Source organism: Corvus moneduloides, chromosome 14 (genome assembly GCF_009650955.1).
Source record: "Corvus moneduloides isolate bCorMon1 chromosome 14, bCorMon1.pri, whole genome shotgun sequence".
NCBI lineage: Eukaryota > Metazoa > Chordata > Aves > Passeriformes > Corvidae > Corvus > Corvus moneduloides.
The window spans coordinates 2385619-2410107 of record NC_045489.1 but is presented as its reverse complement, the minus strand read 5'-3'; the positions used below and the strand labels follow the sequence as shown (position 1 = coordinate 2410107).

Sequence of the window (24489 nt, the reverse complement as noted above, 5' to 3'; positions counted from 1 at the left end):
GACCAGATCCGTTTGGGACAGGACAAGTCCAAAAACATGATCCTGCCTTTGGGAGGCAAGAGTCTTAATGGATATCAGTGCTGTGAAAAATATTTATCTTTGCTTCCTGCCAACCCTGGGAAAGGATTATGAATAGTTTCTGTGTAGCCAGTGGTATTGATGTTTAAATGATCAAAAACATGGCTTTGAACATCTTTGTCTCGAGGCCTGGATAATTTCTTCTTCAGAAATGAAACCAAGCCATTGTAAAGCTGCTGAAAAAAGGAAAAGAAGCTCCCATGGATGGACTCATATGTTTTAAAATATTAAAAAAATCTCAGAGTTACAAGTTTTACTCTTTTTATCCAGAAAGGGGTTTATGTTTGGGGAGGATGGGGCAAAATATGTCATAAATTCCTTCTGCTAGGAAAAAATAGCATTGTTAGGTTCACTGTTTCCTCAGTAATATTTCTGAATAAACACAGATTTCTGTATTGATGAAGGAAACATCAAGAGTTGTTTAATTGCAGTCTTTTTTTTCCCCTTTTAAATTCCCTCACATTCTTTTTCCTTGTACTAGCTATCAATTTATTCATATTGCTTAGATTATCCTGTCTGCCTTTCTTTTCCCCACTCACCCTCCATATCTTCCCTAAACCAACAAATTTTTGAACCTTTTCGCTTAATGTGGGCTTTTATTTCAGGTCTGTCACCTCTTGTTATGTACCCAAAGAGGGAGGGGAGCGTTGGGGTTGACCATGCACCAAAGCAGCAGGCAGAACTTGCAGGCAGCCTGGATTTCCTTCATGCCTGTATACTGTAACCTGAAGGTAAAAAAAAAACCCAGACAACAAACCCTCTTCATTTTGTCCTTGAATGCTCAGTGAGAGAGCTCCTTCACGGAAGGCACAGAGGGATTGATGGCGGGCCGGTGTCATTTGCCGTAAGGATCTGACGCGCTTTAACCCTTGAGGTTATTCACTGCATCCCACTTGTCCAGGCACTTACACTCCCTCTCCCCCTGCCTCCTGTGCTGTCTCATGCACTGCTGTGCTTACAGATGCACGCGGGCACACCTGGCTGCACTGCTCCTGTCAGAAGATAATCTGCCATTCTGGTTTCAGGCTATGCTAAAAATGTCTCAGAAATTGTCATAAATACTGAGCACCAGGTTTGTAACTGGATGTCTCTTCTTTCATACCAATTTTAACATTAAGTCCTTCATTTGCTAACATAAAAAGTATGGTAACTCTGTATTTTCTTTTCCCCCATTTCTATATCTTTTTCCAAATTACTCAACGTGAAAAGGAAGGTGAAAAAGTTGGCTTGAAAAATTTGAGGAGCTCACTAGCTAAAAACTCCCAAAGGTAAGCTTTTCCATGTTTGCAAGATCAAGTGAAAGAGATAATCCAAGTGTGATGGTTGGATAAGGCTGATGATTACAAAAAGCCAAATGACAATGAAAATAAAATAGAGCTTTGAATTAAGACGACCTAATTTTATTTCCCTTCTCCCACTGACTGGCTCTAATAACTTTTAAGGACAAAGCTGTTCTGCATGACCACACTGGTATTGCATCCTCTGCTGAGATGTGAGTCCTCCTCTGCATTTTTCGTGAAATATAGTGAAATTAAAATGACAGATAATTGAGTGTGTAAAACAGCTTGGCAATCACGAAGGCGAGCCTGGCTTCCATGCAGCCAAGAGACTTGCTGGCAATAATTCTTGTTACATTAGGAGGAAAAAAGTCAATTCCAAGATAACATTTCCTGGCTGATCTAAGGCCTGGGTGTCCTTACATTTTGTTTAGCCTTGTTACAGATGTTTGATGGAATGTGGACAGATAATTGAGTGAAGGATCAAGTCTTATTCCTGGAATTGCTTTCAGGGCTACCAAAGTAAATTTTCTCAGTTCGATAACATCAAGAAAGCTTTAAGTAAATGAAACATCTTGTACTGTGGTCAGAGACATGAAACGTACCACTGCAATAACCAAAGCAGTCATATTATCAAGAAATATGCCAAAGGAAGCCGGCAGCATTCTCATTTGAAAAGAAAGAAATAAAACAATTATTGTAATCAGAATTCAGGGAGGGAGAATTGATCCCACTTTTGAAATCCATAAAACTGCATGCAGGAATAAAATGTGTTAAATGCAGTAACACCCGTAGTCACTATTTCCTTACGCACAACGTAGTCACAGTGTGCCTCAGTCCTGCAGAAGGTGATAATTGCTTACTGCCAAAACAAAACAATAGCAAATCATTATTATTCTCATGATAGTAACAGCGTTCATTTTTTTGTTTGTTTTCTTTTTCTTGCAATGAAGTCGTGTGTGCACTCCATTTATTTGACTTCCTGTCAGAATATTAACTCTTACTCTGTTGTTTTTCTGCTTCCCAGTCACTGCACTTCCAGCACTGCATTTTCCAGTCTTCCTGGTGCAGGCGCTGACATTGCAGCAGCTCAGGGTAGTCTGTTCCCTTCTGTCACATCTGCTCAGACCTAAGGTGACGTGGATATACTGAGACACGACCTGATGAAACACAAAACATCGGCAACAGGAAGTCGTGCTCTCTCTTGGCCTTGGGGACAAGCATGGAAACTGAAATTCTAATGCAAAAGACACCACAGGCAGTTGTACATTTATTTACTGGATTCATTGATTGAGTGAGAATATTCCATTTCAACAGGGAAAGTAGTTGGTAATATTTAATGAAAGCATTGGCTGAACTGTGTGATTTCAACATATGTTTTTTTCTCATTGCCTATTTTGCAAATGTTAATGGGAAAGTCATAAATGAACAGAGGGTCAATCTAAGTCATTCCTACTGCTTGTTAGACACCAATTGAATACATGATTAAACAATGTGCAAGCCTTGTTCTAATCCCATTCATGGAATGATTTTTATTCTGTAGAAATATTTTTTTTATAGGAAGATCATATATAGAAAGCATGTCATGACAGATTTATCAACAAACTCAATTAAACTAAAAGCTAGAATGCCTGGGCTAGAAAAATTGTACAAGAGAAATTGCTTCAGGAAGTTAATGATAATGCATTATATCCAGTGATGATCCAGCCTTCCTTCTGATTCAGGCAAAGATTTAAAAAAGAAAAAATACCGCAAAGCCAAATCAGAATCCTTTGCACTGTATCAACACAAAAGAATATGACCCTTTTAATCTTAACATGAACTGGAGGCTCATAAAACTCTTTCTAAAACCAAATCCTAAGTGTTTATTGCTGGTAATGGACGGGCACGGTCAGGAAATGAAGTTCTCTCAGTGAGAGGGGTCTTTTCTGTAGCCATGTTAGCAGAGCCCGTTGAGGGGGTTCATCCTTTGTCTTTCCCAGGTAGAAAAACCTGCTAAAGTACTCTAAATTCCCTTTTCCCTGGTAGAGGATGAAGCTGGGGGAGACACAGGTCACAACTAATATTTATGAAACCTTATTATTTATTGAGCTGGTGTTGCTAATAGAATCCAGTCTTTCTGATTAATTACAGATATCTATACATCCATGCACTCCCCCAGACAGCTCACTCCAGCCACCTGGAGAGCCACAGTGACAGGTCAGTGTGGAAGAGGCTCAGGGGTGTGTGTGTGATGCTGGTCTCTGTTTGAATAAAGCAGCCACCACCTCCTTGGATAGGTTCCATTTTTAATGCTACTGTGCGCTGCTGGCTCTGGACAAACCCAGCAGCTGTGGAGCTTTACCCATTTTTGCAGGTTCAGCCAGGCAGACCCCAGAGCTCATCAGACCTTGGAAGGCTTTCACAGGATCACAGAATCAATTAGGTTGGAAAAGACCTCTAAGTTCATCAAGTCCAACCTTTGACCCAACCCCTTTGTGTCACCCAGACCATGGCACTAAATGCCACGTCCAGGCTTTCCTTAAGCACCTCCAGGGGTGATGACTTCACCACCTGCCCAGGCAGCTTTTTCCAGAGCTTGACAGTTCTTTCTGAGAAGAAATTCCCCCGAATGTCCATCCTGAAGCTCCCCTGGCTCACACTGAGGCCATGTCCTCTCATCCTGTCACTTGTTGCCCGGAATCAGAGCCTGACCCCTCTGGCTGCCCCCTCCTGTCACGGAGCTGTGGAAAGTGATAAGGTCAGCCCTGAGCCTCTTGCTCTCCAAGTTAAAAAATGCTCTCTCTCCACATTTCCTTACCCTCTCTTTTGGGACCTCCCTGTCCATCCCCACACATCAGCAGCTCTGGACTCAGCTCACACAACTTCACCCAGAGGGTCTGGCACCCCCTGAACTCCCAGACAGGCACACACCAAACTCTGTGTGAGGGATAAAATGCCATCTGTACTCCTGCCAGGGCGTGCACAAAGGGCTGGGATGCATATTCATGGCTCCACTCTCTGGACTGAAGGGACAATATTAATTCATAATCAAGATTAATTTTCTGTGCCCGGCTGGATTAACATATTTGTAGCCAATTTTGGGACAGGTACCTGAATTCAAGTAATTAATGTGTGCTGAAAAACCTAAAGAGCTTCCATTTGAATTTATTTCTTAATTTTTAGAAACCCTCTCCCCCACCTATTGATGATATCATTGCTACTCGAGAAATAAAGGCCTCTGCTTTTCTATTGGGCTGCAGCTGGATCTTGGCTTGCTCACAATATTCATTACTAGATGAATAAAAATGTTGATTTTGCTATTTGAGCACTGCCTGCTTGTTATTTTTTCCATGTTGAGTACAGGTTGGTGTCTGTTTGTTAAAAGACAAAAGAAAATCAATACAAGTGTTGAAAAGGAACCTTGGGTATTCAACTTTGCAAACAAAGTTCTTAAATAAGCACCAAGAAAAATAGTAATAGAAAAAATGTGAATACCTGACTTAATTACCAGTGCTCACCTGAGGAATATTGCTCTTTCAAATATAAAGGACCAAGTGGAAAAAGCAAAAAACTGTTTTTCCAAGGAAAGTAAAAATGGAATGATCCTATATATTTGCATTTCAGCTATGGTTATATTTTATACCAATATGTCTTCAATTATTCGTTGATACAGAGAAAAATAAAGAGAGAAAAATTAATCCCTCATACTTAAAATTTAAAAAAATAACATGATTTTTGTTTTAGTTGTTGCCAAGATTTATTGAATCACCTGTATAATCTTTCAGCTTCTAGCCTTTGAATATCTCAGAGCATTCATCTGGGCATTCTGAAGATGAAGAAATTTTAAATTATTGATGATCCTCTCAGGAAAAAAAATGGCAAGTCTGCAATCCTATGTTTTGGTGGTTTTCTTCTTTTCCTTTAAGCTAATTCTGCAAAAGAAGTAAAACATAAGGATATATTCCCTGCCTGCTCCTGAAGTAAGACACTGATATAAAAATAAACAGCGGAAACAAGTTGGATAGTGAGTCACTGGATTAAGCATAAATTAATTGTTTGGTTCTTCTGAATTAATTTCTATAAATTTCAGGTGGATTTTCTCACTGATTTCTAATTAGTTGTAAGAATATATTTTATATACCTTAATTTATATCACAGTGCAAAAGGCTTAAAAAAATACAGAATCTTCTTAGGTAAGGAGCAAAGCACATCATTCACAGGAGAAAAACTTACCTACAAAAGTAGAATTAATGATGTCTAGTTCCATTTCATGTATAATTTCAAAGTTGCTTGCCAGGACAGAGCTGCCCAGCACAATTAGGCTTTCATGTACTAACGAGAGCAGGAAGGGCTGCCAGCAAAAAAAAAAAGAAGCCAACCAATCCTGAAATACAAAATATTCTTCTGTGAGGATGAAGAAAGTACATCTAAGGAGGAGTTGGGGAAATAAGAAGTCATTCGTTCATTGACAGCGTTTCACAGGAAATATGCATTAGGGGAGAACAGGGAGAAGGACACCAGCTATTAGATACTGATATTTACCAGTTCTCTGGCTTTCAATTACAGCCTTGTGAACATTTGGATTCTGAAGAGAAGCAAGAGTGTAAAAAAAGAGTCATAAGAGCTACAGTGATGTACCACAAGAAGCTTTAAGCTTCAGCTCTCTTTCCCATTTCTTTATCAATTTTTTGTCCTCCTCCCACTTCCCCAACCTACTTTCTTATAGTATTATGTTATTTAACAGTTGCTATTAAATTCTCAGATGAGAAACGAGTAGGAGAGAAGCGTTTGTACTTCCTATGGATATTTAAATAGGGAGCACCAGAATTTAGAAACCAGCCAGAGAATAGTCCTCTGTAGATTGATGTGGAATCATATAGAGAAGAGAATTTGGTGGGTTTGAAGAGTTTTGTTAACCTCTGTCTTTAAAAAGCTGACACAAAAGAGCCACAAAGTTTACTTTTTTGGTGCAAATTAACAAAATTTGTCTATTAGACTCACTGGACACAAAATGGTATCTCAAGGCAAAGTTATTCCTTTACTTCACTGTAAGAAGAAAAGGTATTTATCTACAGCTGATTTCGCACGGAATAGCCATTACTTTTGGTACTGTAAAACAATGGTTTTGTTAGTGGTTTTGAGCACTCTACAATGCACACAAAAATAATTTTTCCACATCACTTTCAGCCCCAGCCACATTTAGCAGTTTTAGAGGTGCCTTGGTAACATGCCACCAATGTGTACCAAAAAAATGAGAGAAACTGCTGATCCAGAAATCCTTTTCATTCAAGCAATTAGGTACAGTTCTGAGCAAAGCTGTTTGTGTTTATACTCTACATGTTATGCAATTAAAAAAAGAAATCAAAAGCTCTTCGGGACTGTGCTTATTTTTTAATGAAATCAATGTCAGCATCTAGTTACTAATAAGAAACTCTCAATAACAGATCCTTGCAAGAAAGAAAGTTGTTCCAGCTTCAGGCTGATAAAAGGATTATTAGAAAACAGCTCTCTGTGTGAGTGTGCATAGCCAAATGTTTAAACAATCATGAAAAATAATACTTTGAAATCATTCACCTGAGGCCCATATAAAGAAGACAGCCTGGCCCCACTAAAATCTAAATGTGATGGATTCAGGAGAGAATCTTGAGCGGATGATAATGGCTGTAATAGGGACACCCACTCAAATCATCCTTTTGGAACTCTGGTCATGCTGAGATTTTGGGAGAAGTTTCCAGAGTAGTTTTTTTTTTTGTCTCTGTCACTGTCAACTTGCTGGGATTTTCTGCAGTAGGACCCTGCACTCTGTGCACACTTACTATGTAAAATACCAGCAAAAAGGGTTGACATAATGAGTCATTACAATTTAAATCTTATTACACAAAGCTTCATTTGAGTCAATACGCACAGTGCAGAACTGCAGGGGTGCATTTCAGCTGGGGAGAGAGGAATGAGGCACACAATTCTCGTTATGGGTAAGAGAAGGGACACAGCCCCTGTCTCCTGTAATCCCCTGGAAGAGACCTGGTGCTTCGTGTTCAAATCACTCCGGGCCGTGGCTGCTCCAGGAAACACTCACAGGAAAAATCGCTGCATTCCAGACTTTGAAATTCATCTGATTCAGAATTTTTTTGGAAATGACATTGCATTCACTTAGTGAAAAATATAATTGGCAGTGATGATGACTCCTAATTGCCCCAGGAATAAACGGAGGCTTTCAGAAACTGGGAAGGGCAGGGACACAAACCACACTAGCATGGATGATGTATTTCCTCTCCTGCCATTATCTTTCCAGGGAGACTGCTAAACTTTCTCTTCCTAGACTCTCCTTGCTGTCCACACAGAAAGAGCTGTTACTGAACCTGGTCCCACCTTTCTTGAATTTTAAGATGTATTTTTAATTATTGCTTTTTCATAAACTATGCGAGCTTGTATGCTTCTGGTTTTAGTTGCTTGTTTTACTAATGGCTTGTTCCAGCTAATTAAAGGAAATCTCCAGGAAATCTCTTTCTTCTGGTAAGTAGGTTGCACAAACAGCTTCAAGGAGAATGCATCCTTCCAGACATAAATCTGTACTTGGAACTGCCAAGTCTGTTTGCACAGGCTGGAGTGCTGTGCTTGTAACTTCAGGTTTATTTCATTATTGTAGATTCATGTGCTGTAAAAAAGAGATATTTATTATTAATTACTGGGGATTTCTGAAAGAGCCTCTTGTAAAATATTCTTAATTATGGACAATGCTGCTGCAGATTAGAACCAGGCATAGATTTACTGGGAATATTTACATAAAAAAGGATTGAATTCCCAAAAAAGTGCATCGTAACTTTCAAGTTAACAAAAGTGATTCTTCTTTTAGTACTTCAGTGCAATTAAGGGATTTGATTAATGAATGTGAACCATCTAATCTTTCCAGCTTTTTCATTTTTCCTAGTTTTTGCAGACAAATTCAGTTTTAATTGATAGCTTGCACTGCTTACAGAACTTTACACTTAAAAAAAAATCCAATTATCAGAATGATATTTTGAATAACAACTTTGCATCTGTTGTGAAAGCAGTCTAAATAAAAAAACCCCAGACTTTATTAAAGATGAAAGCTACACAGATCGTGAGTTTGAATTCATTTTCAAATGAATTCAAAAAGCTCTTGCTAAGCCCTCCAAGAGCAGAAAGGTGCAGGTTAGCAGTGCAGTGCTGCCTCTGCAGAATGGAGCATCATCAGGAATTCAGCTTCACTGCTGAGATTTAGCAGAGAAGCAGAAAAACACCCCTTACCCAAGGGGCTTGCAAAGGCACTTTGGAAAAGAGCAGGATTTCCATTGTGTCTGTTCTGGGCTTGCCAGAGGTATTCATCAGCCATTATTGATTTGGAAGGAGGCATGGCTGGAGTGAGGAGGATTGATCTGAACTCTCCCTTGGCTGAGTTAACTATTGAGGGATCTATTCGCATCAGGATGAAGCACTGAAGAGTGACCTACAACGATAGGAAATGTGCATCTCTGTCCCTTTGCTTTACAGTGCGTGTGAAAAACTCTGCCTTGCTCTTGGGATGGGGTTTTTTCTCCCTCCATTAGCTTTCAGAAACATTATCTTTGCTAAGTTTAGCATTCCTTGATTTTCCTGGGCGATTCTTTAGGGAATTACAGAGCAGCACTTTCCTCTGGGATGGTCTGGTAAAGGGATAAGGCAGAAAGAGCTCCTGACTTTCTCTTCAAGCTGCAGTCTTGTGAGAAACCGAATGTGGCAAAAGGTATCCATCAGCAGTCTGGCTTGGCTGGGAGTTCTTAGCCAGCCCCTCTTGTCCCCAAATGTCCCAGCATCTCCCCAAGGCATCCCTGTGGTCACTTTTGCCATCCCTTCCTTCCCCCTGTGTGGGTCACTTAAGAGCTGGACACGGTGATCCTTGTGGGTGCCTTCCCACACAGAGTTTTCTGTGTCTCTGTGACTCTGCTCCTCTTCCAGAGGAATCTGCAATTGGTGATCTCCAGAGACAGGACCATGAGCTAAGTGGGCCCAGGATTGTCCTTGCTGAGGTCTCTCTCCTGGGAAGCAGAGGGCTGGGACCTCCCAGCTCTGTATCCACATGGGCTACACCTCACCCACCCAGCTTTGCCCTCCATCTCACATCTGCAGTGTCTTCCTGCAGATTTTACAAGTCCAGATTTGGCTCAGTGACAGCCATCTGAAGTGCTTCTGCAAGGAACCTTTCTCTATTCCTCTCTTTGTATCTTTTCCTTTTTTTCCTTCTTCTTTTTATTTTTTCCCCATTTCTGTCACTTTTCAGATAACCTGTCACGTGCCTTCATGGCCTTTCCTCCAACTCGTCATTCCTCATGAGCTACTGATACATCAAGTGCCACCACAGATTAGCTTCTGATCTCAGCTTGTTCAGCTTTTACTGCACTTAGGGACAAACAGATTCATTCTTTGTCTTGTGCTGCTCTTCACAGTCTAAAGGTCCTTTCTACAGACAAGGCCATTTCAGGGTTTTCCCTGCAGTCTTTTTCAGGGAGAAATAAACACCTTTTGCTTATCGGTTGCTCACTCCCTCTTTGTAGCAAAGAAATAAAAGGCATACAAAGGCAAGACCAAGAAGCTACAGTTTTGTAAGCATGTTTTGTGATAGTTTAAAATGAATATGAATTTGGTATTATAATTTGGAGTGTTACCTTTAAAAGCAGATCATTCAGACCTGTCAGTTTCACAAAGAAATGAACAGCAGATAACCTGGAATAAAGAATAAGCATGAAATTCAATGAATCTGAGTAGCTTAAGATCTCAAGATCTTTATTTCATTACTTGGGTTACCTTGTCTCAAGGTCTTTATTATTTTAAGACCTTAAAATAACCTAATTTTAAGTATTTCAGTTTTAAGAAATTTACATATAGGAACTTACTTTCCCCGCTTATTGTGCTTTACTTCACGTGATGGAACTCCAGCTGAAAATGGGAATTTAGTCCCAAGGATCAGACTGAAGTAAATCTGAAGTAAAAGTCCCTCAATGTGCATAATGTTGTTGTCAAGTTTACATTTCAGGGTAAAAAATTAAATAATCAGACAGACCATGCCTCTGAAATTGTTAATCGTGAGAAGGAAGGTTGCATACCTACATTTACATGGATTCCTGTGAAGGGAACAAAGGAAATCACAGCCATTCTTTTAATGATTAATCAAACAAAGAAGCCTCTATTAATAATCTGGTTCTTACTGAAAGACACACAGGAAGAGAAATCCAGAACAGTGAAGGATCTGATACATGGCTGACAGTTGTTCTTCCCAAAAAAAATTTGCATTGTGACCCAACACAAAGCTCTGATTTCTGAGAGTTTTATTACATTTGATAAACTTCCCATCTTTACTACTGAAATAGACTATAGACTACTTACTGTGTTAAAAGATAAAGTGATCATTGTAGTGAGTTCACCTTCAAATCATCTCATATTTCTTCTCTACTGCCTTTACATTTATGAGTTACAGCATATTGATTTCACTCTTCCCTTGCACTGAGCTTGACTCTCCCTTAATAGACAAAATGACTATTTGCTTTCTATAAATCCTACTATTTGTATTTCTTTTCTTCTCTGAGCTGTAATCTGTGACTTACAATAGGCCACTGCTCAGTGAAATGATGAGGTGCTAGTTCAGCCTAATATTGTTGAAATAACAAAAAAAGTCCAAGTGCCAGTCCGTTGTTACTGGAGCTTTTCTCACGGGTGTTCTTTAAATTATCTGACTTCCCAAGAAGCAGAACAGTGCATTCTATTCACCTGAAAACTGCTCAGGTAATTATCTCATGGCACATTTGATTCCCTCACAATGCTCGGTGTTGGCTCTTGTTCCTTGCTCCTGCAGCTCCAATTTCTCACTCCCCTGCTGTAGTGTTGTCTCTTACTCTGAGTTACTCAGGACACTGCATTCATTGCCTCGCTGCCTGGACGTGACATACAGCACTGGGTTGTCATTGCAACACCCTCCATCACATCCTCTTTTCCTTCCGAGATCCTCTCGGCTCTCTGGGGTGGTGGCAGGTTTCTGAGCTGTGACCTGGGAATGCAGTGCAAGCTCTGTTTCTTGCAGGTAACAAGAGAACACGGTCCCTAACATTTCCTACAAGGGCACACATGTCACCAGAGCCCCAGCAGCTCGTGCCTCCCCCTGGGCCAGCCTGCTCCTTGCCTCACCTGTTCCCTGTCAAAAGCTTCTGTCATATTTCTCACGGCAGAGGTGGAACTTTGACCATATCCATTTTTCATTAAGGCATCAGGTGAGATATTGGACCTCCATCACTTTTGCCTTTTCTACTCTTGTGTGGAAAGAAAAAAGAATTTCAGGCAGGGTAGAAAGCACTTCACACCATTGAGAAAGATGGGTTTAAAGTAATAATTTAAGACAGAGCTAGATGTAGTTAGCTCATTCTTTAAAGCTGCACTCTCTCCATGCTCACCTCAATGTTTAGCCCACAATCCCAGTGAACTGAATTTAGGGTTTTTTTAAAGTAAAATGAAGTACATAAATGTCAGTCCAAATGGAATTGGCGCGATTTGGCTCCTTTAAAAGGGTTGAAAAGAGGAAGGAAAAGCCTGTTAATAGAGCATATTTTTGTTTGCTTCCTTCTAAGCGTGCCATCCATAAATAGCTCCATTCAGATAACGCAAGAAAAAAGAGACTTAATTAATGTAATTAATGCTTGTTATTCATTTTCAAACTGTACTGAATGGGTCCAGCATCTTGGTTTGCCTGTGTTTCTCTTTTCTTCTGCAGAAATTCCATTTTCCACCACTGACTGTCCTCGACCTTTGGTCAGCTTTGCTCTCCTTACAGCTTTTACAGTCTTCTTTTGGAGAAATTTCTTCACCAATAGTGAAAACAAGATCAGCACCTGTTTTGGAGAAAACTTTTTAACCCACTGAATAATGAATGCAAAGGGAAAGAGCACTGAAATTATGAAAAACTTGTAGATCTCATTGGTTTTAATTTTATTTTCTCATTGCTATGCAACTGAATTAGTATCTATGACATTCCTTTTTTTAACTTGTTTTCAAAAAAAGGTGTTTTGATGAAGTGACAAATGCATCTGCAGTCTGCATAAATATAATAAAGAAAAGACAATTATCAGCTCTCACACCGTTAAGATGTATTGGCACTTTTACTAAATTGGAAAGACTTGACCTAACTCCTTAATAAATAGTAAGATTTCTGTAAGTTAGTAAAAATTTCATTTAACAAGAGTAAAATTTTCATTTCCTTGAATTAAAATAGATTTTAGAAATACAGCCTCATGCCTCATACATCAAACTCCAGAGGAGCAATCATCACAATGGCTGGCGGTATAAAAAGCTGGTTTATAACAGACAATTTATTATACAAAACAGTACTGGAAAATCCTACTCTAACAATTTTAATCAGGGGCTAACATTTTAACAGGCCAAAAAGTCTATAAGTCAACCAAGGAACAGAGGAACTGAAAGGAAGGTGCAGTTCCTGCGTGTAGAACAGCTGCTCATTGCCTCATTCTAAAACAGTTTAAAGCTGTGGCTGCTCTGGACCCCCTCCACTAAATGTTAATCCTTCTAATGCAGCTCCCAAGGCATTTTTCAGATGGTCTCCAAACAGGAAAGTGCTCATTGTTGCATAAGGCTGCTGTTGTCTACTACAGGAAAAGCTGTGCTGCAGAATTGCATCTGGTTTTGCTGCACTGAGAATCCCCCCTGTTCCTTGGGCTCCTTCCTTCCCTGGCAGTGGATGTGGAGCAGAGCTTCACCCACCAGCAAAGCAGCCCTGGCATGGGATGGAAATTCTGCACCTGTTGTTCAACACCTCTTTCATTTCACCTCCAGCCCAAACCCACTTGCTACCAGATAAATTCAATTAGCTCTTAGGCGTGGAGTTATGGGAACATGAGAATGCGGGGAACCATCACAAGGGAAAGGAGCTGGTTTGAGTGAAGGTGCTCTCCACCTCTGCCAGTGGGGCAGGAAGGAGGCCTGGCAGCCTGTGTTATCCAGCACACAGATGCAGCACGGCTGAACAGAGCTTTCAGACGGTTTAATCTGGTCTTTGATCATCTCTGAAATAGATCAAGGCAAAACCATTCCTTTCCTCTCTGACAAAAAGAACTTACTGACTTCTCTGTATTAAACATCCCCTCCTGCTCTGAAAATTGGGCTCAGGAATGTCACGTACTTACTCCATTCCTCTGTGCTCAGTCTAAAGGCCTGACCTGGGAGAGCTGTGGGGCCAGTCCTGCAGTACCTCATTGAAGAGCTGGAGTAACTGGGGCACGTCCTTCCTGAGCAGGGCAGATGGGATTGATCAAAGAATCCACACAGAATCCTGAAAGGGACTACTGGGAAAGAGCTGAATTGGTTGTGTATCAGTGCAGACGGCCTTTAAAACTAACCAGAGGAATTCTAACAAATGATGCCAGTGGTGAAAGTTGATATTATAAGAATCAATAGATACCTGGTATGAAAAAACAGTGGCGGCTGGAGTACATTCATCAAAGTCCTTGCACGCCCAAGAACAGATAGTGCCATGGTGTATATTAAAGATGGACTAGGGCATAAAAATAGAGTAGCACAAGAAAAGAATCGATTTGGATCAAAATCACTCTCGAAAAGAATGATAAATAGTCACTGAGAGACTACAGGGATTCTATCTCTGTAGTCCAAAAGGTTACCTTAACCAATGATTGATATCTTGATAGTATTTATTACACACAGGCACAAAACCCACCTGCAGTTGTTTGATTTTCTCTCATTGGAGAGAAATGCTACGGGCAGCAGACAGGCCTATGCATGCAGCGCTGTGAAAATTCACAGGGTTCTTCAACAAAAAGGGCCCAAACCCACTCAGGGGGATGTTACTGGAGTCAAAGCTTTGGTAACCAGTGAGGATATTAAATGAGGGATAGAAAAATAACCTTGCTGATGATGGCATCCTGTTTGCTCGTTTTAAATGTAATGAAGAGCAGAGAAAAGAGGGTCCATGATAACATCTCCAGTTCCAAAAGGCAACAGAAGAAGGTAAGGAAATGTTCTTTGAGTTGGTTGTGGGTCTCTCTCTTCCTGCATTCACAGGTTTAATCCCTAAACTGCTTGAAACAAAGCTTCTGGAGACTGCAAAACACAACATGCCCTGTAATGAGGGAGCAGACCTGTTGTCCTGATGCTGTTCCCTGGTTCTTCCCTCCATTTTATGATACCTGGCAGTTTTGAATACCTCTGCCATATGCATGCACAGGTATTCACTTTGGTACCTGAAAATAATTCCTATCACACCTGTGGATGCTAAACACAAATCCTGAGATGGCTTAAAATTCATCAAGAGTAGTAGCATGGATACAGCGCATAAATCCATATTTTGACATCCTGAAGACACTGTTAAGCTTTTTGTTATCTTATTAAATTGTATAAGGCTTGCCTTGCAAGGAGTACAGCCAGGATTGATAAATGCTTGGCTTCAGCTACACTCTCCCATTTATTTTCACACTGTCAGACTTAATCCATAACTGCTGTTCAAAGGCAACGGGCAGGAGATGAGGGTGCATCTTGACTCAGCTGGTGGCTGGCTACTGGCAGCCAAAAGCTTCAATAATTTATTATTATTGTTATTCAGACTGCATCTTGACATCATTTATTTTCACTTTTTTGTAATCTATTCCCTGAGGGTAAACACTTTATAATCACATTATTTAATTAGTTTTTATTCAGTGTCAATTTGCCTAATCTCATTGACCAGAAAGCATGGATTTTTATGGAAAGAGAAAAAAAACAACCCTTAAACCTAACCCCAACCACAGCATCTGGGAAGCACACAGAAGTCATAAATGGAAAACTTGGAATGCTGGAGTTAGTATAAAAGTCATCTTTTACTCAGGCTGAACACTGTACAGATATCACTACCCCATGGCCACAGACAAGCTGGATTTATGTTGAATATTTCAAGTGATGGAGGGGGTCTCACACTGGGTTTCGCCTCTGATCAGTCTTTGACTGGAACCTTCTTTATTTTCTGTCTGATATTTAATGCTAGGGACAGGAACAAGTAAAGAAAGCTCTTTTTCTCATGACAGATGCTAAATGTGTTCACCACCCCCAAAAAAAGTGTGTTTTCCTTTGTCTATGGCTGAAAAATTACATCCAAAACCACTTCCTTCAGTGGGCTGCCAGACAGATGTAAATAAAACAACCAAATATGGATTTTGAGTGTCAGTTCTTCCCAGACAGCAGCAATATAAACTCCCTCTCACTGGAGAGCTTTTAGATTAGATTAGACCAGTCTCTTGATAAACAACTCAAAATCACTGGCAGCCACGGAGAATCCCCTTTGCAAGCACAGCTGTAGAGGAGAGAGGAGGAGAGTTGTGTGAGCCAAGAGTTTCCACATTTTCATCAAAGTCACACCAAATGGTACCAAGTCATCTGAGCAGGAGGCAGAAAGAGAATCTTGCCTGTTTGAGAGACAGTAAGGTATGCTCTGAGAATATTCAGTCAGTTCCTGAATGATTAATAGGTAGGAAAACAAATGAAATCAAACCAGACAGAATTTGTCACTTTGCTTCCAAATTATTTCTACCAGTGGCTTGCTCTACTTCTAACTCTGACTGTCAACACTGAATGTGGCACAAGTGCTGTATTCAAGCTTCAGACTAAATATTTTAAAACCTTATTCAAAACAGAAAGATCGCTGATTCTGAGACTTACCACCAGTTTGGTGAAGAGGGATGAGTTGGACTGACTGCTGTGCCTCTGCAAGAAAACACATGTGGTGAAAAGGACTTCACACTACAGGGGACAGGAGGAAGAGAGAAAACAAAGGGGAAAGGGGAAAAACCATGATCAACACAGACTGCAGAAGGAAAGAATCCATTATTATTATTATTATTATTATTATTGTTATCACTGAGTAGCATAGAAACAAAATGTCCCTGCAGATCACGCTCGGGGTTTGTGTCATCCAGGCAGGTCTGGGGTGATCAGCAGTGTCTGGAGTCCCCACAGATAATTGTGTGTGAACACTTCTGTTCCAGAACCTCTGTATGAGGACTTTCAAACTAGGTAATAAAACTCCATGGTGTTACCTGGCAGGGACACTTGATGCTTGAAAGCAATTGTTTTTTTAAATTTAACTTCAATCCCTATTTTCATAGAGAATGCACTCACAGGAGTTGATTTTTTTAGGGAGCCTGACAGCTTTTATGGTCCTGTTGGTTCTAAAGGTCACCTGCTCTCCCTCCCTCCCCCCATAATTCGGGCAAAGACCTGATAAGGCTGTTTTCCACTGCTCTGTCCTGAGCTTTGCATAGGCTGGGATAGCTTAGCACCTTGTCAGCTTGACACCTGTATTCACTCCTTTTAGGTAACACAAGATCAATGGCCCTATAACAACATTTTCTCTTACTCTTACTTTTAACATGTCTTGCTGCAAAAGTGCTCCATGGGGGGTATCTGTGTCACTGTGGTTATATCATAATTTTCCAGCTGCTACACTGCAAGGGGAGGAAGACTCCCAACGCCACAGAGCCTATTTCCCTGTTTTATCAGGTATATTCACAGGGCTTGTTTATTACCAAGACATGTTAAAAGTGAAAATAAAACAAAATAAGTGCTCCTGGATGCTCCTGTTCATCATTAGAATCCATCTGAATTGAAAGGATGCCACTGCATCAAGCAGCTATTTCCTTAATCCCTTGAGTTTTTGAGAAAATCTTATTAACAGGATCTCAATCGGTCCCTTGATTTGGGATGTAAAATAAACATATGCTGATTCTTTAGCAATGTAAATGAATCAAATACAGTGTATTGTGCACATGCACAGAGAGCTTCTTTCTCACCTGCAAGCTGCCAAAAGGCTGCCTCATAGTTTTTTATACGAGTGCTGCTTAATCTGCTCAAAACTGCCAGTGCTGTGGTTCACACCAGTTCTCACAGGTTACTGAGCGTGCAAACCAAAATGAGCTGACCAATGCACCCCCTGTCACCTCCTTACCACCTGGGAGGGGCTGCTGGTGGCTGTCCCTCACTCACCACAAAGCCCCAGGAAACAAAAAGCCTTCCACAGGAACAAGCTCCAGCTGAGGAAGATATTTGCACTTTTTCACAATCTCTGTTAAAATTTTCTGCTTGTGAGAACGAGCCAGGAGGGTTCCAGCACTAACAGGGCTAACAAAGCCCATGCCTGGTTCCAGCTTCTGCAAAAATCCTGTGTGCTCCTTATCTTCACTTAAATAAGGCATTCAACCGCGTTGATTTACGAGCAGTTTTGACCTGCTGGAATTCCCCTCTCTCTAACCAGTTGATAGTTAACCTACCAATTACCCTGGGGGCAGAAGAGCAGCCGTGATCCCAAGAATTTGTTGCACAAAAGGCTGAATGACCCACTTATGCAGACAGAAAAAACTGAGACAAAATTGAAGGAATTCTGCTGTATGTCAGGAACATCGACTGCCATAAAACACAAGCTCTTTTTCCACCTCACGCTTACTTTTTCATCAGCATAGTTACAGAAGAACTATTCTGAGGTCTGAACCAATTGATAACCACTGCTGCAATACCACTTAAAAAGTTGGTGACACACCAGAGAAATGGAGCAGAGGAAAAAGGAGTGTCATCTCTAAGCTGGGAGCAGTGGGGAAGTGTGAAGATCTATTCCCTGTCTACACCCATTTATGGAGACAGAATGGTGAAAGGAGTCCAAAACTAAGGATTCACATTCATTACCAGGGAAAAGAAGGGGGGAAAGAATTTTCTCTTTACTTCTTTTGATTTCAGGAGTGATTAGGTTCACTTGCATCACTTAAATTGCTCAGTAAGTGTTCTATCTCTCTCCTTACAATAAAAGGGATAATATATTTCATTGTAGCATTTTCACTCAAAAGAGATTGCAATCATAAAGAACCAGGAGAAGGGGGGCAAGGTGGTATTCTGAGGGTATGACGATGTTTTAAGAGTTCTTTCGCTTTCTGTCTGAAAGCACTCTATCACCCCTCTCCACAGGCTGTAAATAAGAGAGCTGCTTCTCCTGAAAAACAGCATTAGTGGTCATTATAGGGTTCTTTTCAGGCTCTATTATGCTCTGCTGGACTACTGAACACAACTCATCAGGACGTTCCTCAGTAACATCAGCCTGAGTTAAATCTCACTGCAGACCCCAGTGTGCTGTCACAGATGAGAGCAGCTTTAGGAACAGCCCTGTGCAGCCAGCAGCAGCAGAAAAGCTCCCTGAGACTGGAAACCACTTGGCCTCAGCGTGGCAGCGTCAGAAACACCCAAAGCTGCGGGAGAACTTTTCTGCAGAGCTTCCTGCTGGCCTCTGGAACGCTCTGCATGCCCAGGGTGGGGCATGGCAGCACCAGCAGCTGCCAGAGCTCTGGTTGCACCTCTCACCTGCAGCCTGGCCCTGGCACTGCCCCAGGGGAGCACGGAAAAGCACGGAATTATTGAGCTTTTCACTGTGGCAGCACTAACAAGCCTGGAATAATAACCTGTAGAAAGAAAAGGTGGAAATTAATTGAGGAAATGGCTAATATTAGAAATACATAAAGGTTGACATTTTGACCTGCTCGTAAGGCAGATCTGCAGGATCTTAGCATCAGCTGAGGCTGCTCCCATCCCAGAGCTGGAATGAAGGAAAAATTGGGGTATAAAACCTTATGTCCTGATTAAATATTCTTCCCTCTGTGACACCTGTCCCAACTTATTTTTAGAAGAGCATAAAAATAGGGAAAACAGATTTAAATATGCTGTTTTGGAACAGAACCCTTTTGTAGGAGAGTATTTGCAACAAACCCCCAGTGCAAGCTGAGAAGGAGACAACACACATTAAAATTGTTTTCTCTTATTCATGAGTGACAACTTCAGCTGCTCCTTAACGTGCTCTGACCTCCCAGCAGAAATATGAAGGGGCCAAACAGGAAATAATTATTCTCAGAGCCACCAGTACTTTGAAAATCAAACCTCCAGACACAGAGGAGAGGTCTTGGCATTTAATAACCTTTAATTGGTTCCCCCTCACTATCTGTTGGCTCTTCCCGAACCTGCAGCCCCTCTCTTTGTTGGCTGTGACACAGATGGAGCCTCTTTCATGCAATTGGTGCTCATGGCTGCACACCAGATATCACTTTATGTTACTGTATTGCTGAGCCTGGGAACATTGTTTGAAGAAAGGAGATATCCCATGTTAGAAAGGTTTATTTTAGGATTTCAAGGACACAGGCTGTCATTAATCCATCGTGCACATATGTTCTATCTACATGAACAAACATTTTGTGATACTCACCAGTCTCAGACACAGGATCTGACTTCTTCAATAAGTTACAAATTCAGATTTTGATCTTAGCTTCAGGCTCTGCCCAGGGAACACCGAATCTATCTTATTAACTTCATTATATTACAAGGTTGGATTTCTTTATTTTTCTGAAACCAGGAGGAGAGAACAATAATATTGTGCTTCCAATATCTGCACTAAATGTTTTTAGATATGGCTTGGGACAATAGACATGTTGTCTACTGTACCTGTTAGGCAAAATATAAACATATCTGGCATTATTTTACAGAAAAATAAAATGAATTATTATGGCAACAATGATTTGGAAGATTCAAAGTATAAATTTTACTTCCAAGGAGCCATTTATTCCTGCCATCAATTCGTCACCCATTTCCCTGACTCAGGTGCTAACCCTAGAAAAGCACATGGAGTGTGTAATTTGGAAAAGATCAATAACCATTGTCCTGGCTACTCATTTCAGAAATCAGTGGGCATAAGGGCAGTCTCTGAGCCATAAGGACGCCTCCACTCAGCTGTCAGCATTGTCAATTAAGGGTTGCAACCAGAGCTCCAAACTGCATCAGATGTAAGTGAAACCAGAACCAGGCCCCCATATTCCAGCACTGTTGTTTTTAAAGTTATGCAATAGCACCAATTTTGCAGTGTATGGCAAAGGCCAACAGATAAAATATTTGGAACTTTTACTCATGAATATATTTAATTTGCTCCTGTGAGTGATTTCGATTACATTTCACAAAATACATGGCTGCTCCTCGTTTTGCAATTAAAGATTTCTAATAATACAGTCAAACCTTCTTAATCATTGTTCATTCTAGCATAAAGTAAAGCTTGCTGTGTTTAAAGAGAACCAAGTCATCTTAACAGCATCCCTTTTTGTTCCTTTTTATTTTATGAGATTAGAATACTTAATAACCTTTGCCATATCTGGCTGCAGTGCAAGCGTGAAGAGTAAAACTTGCACAGTGGATTATATGGCTGGGACAAAACTCAGTTTTGTAATTAGGTTTGGTTCTGTTGCTTAGGTTTGCAGAAAAAGTCAAAATTAATGGTTCTTTGCCTAAGATTCCCCTGCAGAGTCACATATAATAATTAGAGACAGGCATATCATATGAATATTTGCCACAACCATTGATTTATTTTTTCCTTGCTAAAACCCCATCATTTTTGAGGAAAATAAATAGAAATGCTCAGTGCCTAAGCAGTCATCATTTTAATTGCCAATAATTAAGACACTAAAAGAGTCTTGGAACACTCACAGACCCTTACACTCATTCTTATTCAAAAACTTAACTTGAGCTAGTCTCAGATGCTTAAAGTCCAGAGCTGGTGCTGCAGCACCTTCAGAGCTGTGCTGCAGAATAGTCTTGGGACAGATCAGTGAGACTTTACAGATTCCCCACTAACCCCTCAAAACTGAGCATGGAATTCTCTTTAACAGAAGCTTCATTTTCGTTCAAAAGAAAAATGTGTTCAGGCAAGTTGATGGAGAAATGAACCAATTTGAATGTATTGAAGTTCTTCGCCGTGCTACAGTGTTTTTTAAATGGTGTCTAAACAGTTGGTCACAGATTTATTTATGTTTCTGTGTAAAGAAAGAAAATATTGTCATTTTCTATACGGGAAACAGTTTCCCTAATTATTTGGCTCCTTCTTCTACTACATAAACAGCAATTTGTACCCCTCTCCTTCAACTGGCTGCAATTAACAGCTACATTGCAATAAGCAGATTATGTTAATTAAAAACTCAAAACTATGTAAACAATGGGAAAGCTGACTAGCCATTTTCTATTTTTGCCAACTGGGAGGAACACAAGAGAAATTAGTACCAAGCTTAATTTTGCTGTTTATAATTCAACTTATTTGTAACAAATTACAGTATTTTAAAAGTATTTTTAAACAATTTCCTGTATTTCTCCACACTATTTGAACCACATCCCACTTGACAAGTTTACAGCTGTACAAATTGAGGGGAAAAAGGAATTTAAAAAAAAAATATCTAAAAAGGTGTTAAGGGAAGAGATTTGCACACATCATCACCAAAGTGGAATATTAAACACAAATTCCCTACCTTGCCTGAGTCACACTCTCAAAAAGTCATAGCCAAGGACAAAAGTGTAACTTAGTTCTGCTTCTTCGGCAAAAAATGTGAGCAAACTGCAGCAACAAACATTACCCAGCTGATGCCAATAAATTGTGAAGTTTTCCCATGTTGCCACAATTTCACAGAATTTTGGGTTTGTCCTTCCCTTTCCAGACCAGGGTTGTTTAAGGAGGTGGGAGGCAATGGTGGAACTGTTAAATATTTTTGTTTCCAGTGCTCCTTTCTGGCCATGGAATTGTATTCGATGGACAACTCTTGGACTTTCTGTCCAAGATGTCCAAGAGTTGGACTTTGATGATCTCTGTAGATCCCTTCCAGCTCCGGATGTTCTAAGATACCTCTCCTTCCCACACACTGAGGGGATATCACCACCAAGGGAAATAGAAGCACAGAGAGGCTGTGTATAGAGAGATTTATTGACTGGAAACTTGCCCTTGACCAGACTTTGGGGAAAAAGAAACAGAATAAAGGATTATAGCCCTTCTTCACTTTTATCCAGGAAATACTCCAAGCTCTTGAGAGAGAGAGCACATTTCCTTCCCCAGCTTTGCATGGCTAGAGATTGCTGATTGAGCACAAGGAGAACACCAGAGTGGGGAATGGTCACAGCTCCAGCTGAGGTGTTGGACAGTTTCCAGGGGGTTTTCCAAAGACTGTGTAGAAAAGGAAGATGACACAACACATGGAAGAGCTCGCTCAGTCTGCGACAGACTTTCAGAGTGGCCCATATAAAAATACCAGTTCAGTGCGTGGTTTCAATTACAGCCCTGAACCAAACTGCTTTAGAAAATGGGAATGGTCTCAGAAGATGCAAAAGTTGCTGATGGGTGCATTATTCACAGCCCCTTAGGAGGCCACGTAACGCTCAGTGCACAGCAACAAACAGGAGCGGGGGAAGCTTGAGGAGGACGGCATTTAGAGGCACCCTCCACGTCGTTAGAATCTGCGCCTCCTGTCTTCGAGTCGTTTACAGAGAGGGAGAGTGCTGGGGAGCTTCATGGATATTATGTTGGAAAAGACATTTCCTCTGTTTTAAGGGCAACACTGATTTCCCATCTCCTGCTCCCCGCAGAGCTCACGGCCGGTGGGAGGGCTGCTCGAAATAAAAGTACAGTTGATCATTTCGCTTTCTGTATTTCCCCTGTTTTCCTTTTGGAGACACGAACTTTAAATGAGCTGCTGTAAAAGCTTCTCAGGGTCAAAATAGAGGAAATCACATCCACCACAGAGACAGGCACTGCAAAAAACCCTAATATGACCATTATGTTCAACTCAGCAGCCTTTTTCCTGTTGGTAGGGTTTCAATACAAGTTTAGCATCAAGCCAGGCTGTCAACAGCAATGAAATCTATTTCTGTGACATTGAAAGACCTCTTGATGAAAGTCAATCAGTTTAGGGAATGTGTTTTGTTGTTTTTTGGGGTTTTTTTTTTAATAGCACCTGGAAAGAAGACAGGAGAAGAGTTGGGTTTTAACAGAATTGCTGCTCTTAGTTTCAACGAGGTGAGGAATACGCACTAAGTAAACCCATTTATTCTACAAGCAGCACATGTAGTGTTTGATGGGAACAGCAACATTTCCATCTGACCATTTTCTCAGAGCCTTGTTTCTTACCAGAGTTAACCCTTTTGCCAGGTCTTTTATTCTGAAATTATTGGAAGGGTTTAGATCTTGTTGTGACTCTTTTTCTGGGTCAACACAGAGCTCCTGGCTTAAACAACTTTAGTTTTCATACTATAGAAGGAAGGGTAATCCTGACCCTGCCACTGAGCCCAGGACTCGAGGTCACAGCTCTTTTCAAGCTCAGAAAGAATTCGCTTTCTGAAGTCTCTTCACCTCAGAACGGGATGATGATGATAGTGAGGATTATGACGCCATTCATTTTATTAAGAATCATTGTATAAAGCCAAGTGGTGGACTGTGGGAATATTGCCGTTTCAGACAATGGCTGTGATGGGGAGTTTTTGTTTTCTTGTTAAAACACGACATAGGGAATTATATTGAAGCAACGTAAAAGGTGATTTCAGAGGGAGGCACATAAAAGTGACAAAATAGCGCCGTCCATATTTCATTGTCTCTGTCATGGGAATTATTGCTGTATTAAATCATCATCCATTGTTTTTCCTTTTGGTCTCCTGACTCAGTGTCCGGAGTGAGAAGCCTGCTCAGTACAGCTGAAACCCTGTTCCTGCTGCCCAGCCCACTGAGACACCCTCAGAGCAATGGCGTTCCAGAAGCTCCTCAGGGAGTGCAATATTTTCTCGTTTGTGGAAAAGATTTTGTTGTTTTTGAGGTTTGGGATAAAGAAGAGTTGGCAGAGAATCACACCCATCGCTGTTTTCCTCCCACTCCCATTCGCTGCCCCAGCAGGGGCGATGAAGAAATCCAGGGAGATGTGCAAAGCTCACCTTCAGTGTGACAGCCCTGAGTGACCAGAATTTTGAGCTGACAAGGACATAAACCCTTGTAAGTGAAGTGTGTTATTGATTTGTATGCAGCTACAGTGCAGAGATCAGGGGAAGTTCAAGGCTATACAGTGTCATTAAATTCCTCTCAGATTAGGGAAAAAAAAATCTAATTACTCTCATTGAGGTACACAAAATGAAAAATCTATTTCAGCATTTTGAATTTAAAATTGATCAATTCCTTTGTACCATTTACCTCTTGAACTGATGGAGGCTTTGATACATTGTGTAAAGAACAATTATATTTTAGAATAAATTAAAAGCAAACATATTGTTTGTAAAACTGAACCACAGATGTTCTCTT

General features: G+C 40.7%; 2 long non-coding RNA genes across 2 annotated transcripts in view; one reads left to right on the top strand and one right to left on the bottom strand.

Moving 5' to 3' along the window:
• The window catches only part of LOC116451099, a 32456-nt gene extending 13449 nt beyond the window's left edge, over nt 1–19007 (bottom strand). Inside the window, exons 1-5 of the long non-coding RNA XR_004243089.1 lie at nt 18720–19007; nt 16038–16118; nt 5107–7992; nt 2360–2515; nt 2166–2217 (exon numbers count right to left, since the gene is read on the bottom strand). This is a non-coding gene — a long non-coding RNA (uncharacterized LOC116451099). The remainder of the gene's footprint in view (nt 1–2165; nt 2218–2359; nt 2516–5106; nt 7993–16037; nt 16119–18719) is intronic.
• On the top strand, nt 1062–2469 carry LOC116451100. The gene is made up of 3 exons (XR_004243090.1): nt 1062–1150; nt 1288–1346; nt 2383–2469. It is a non-coding gene; the product is annotated as an uncharacterized LOC116451100 (long non-coding RNA).
• Nucleotides 19008–24489: the final 5482 nt, after the last annotated feature.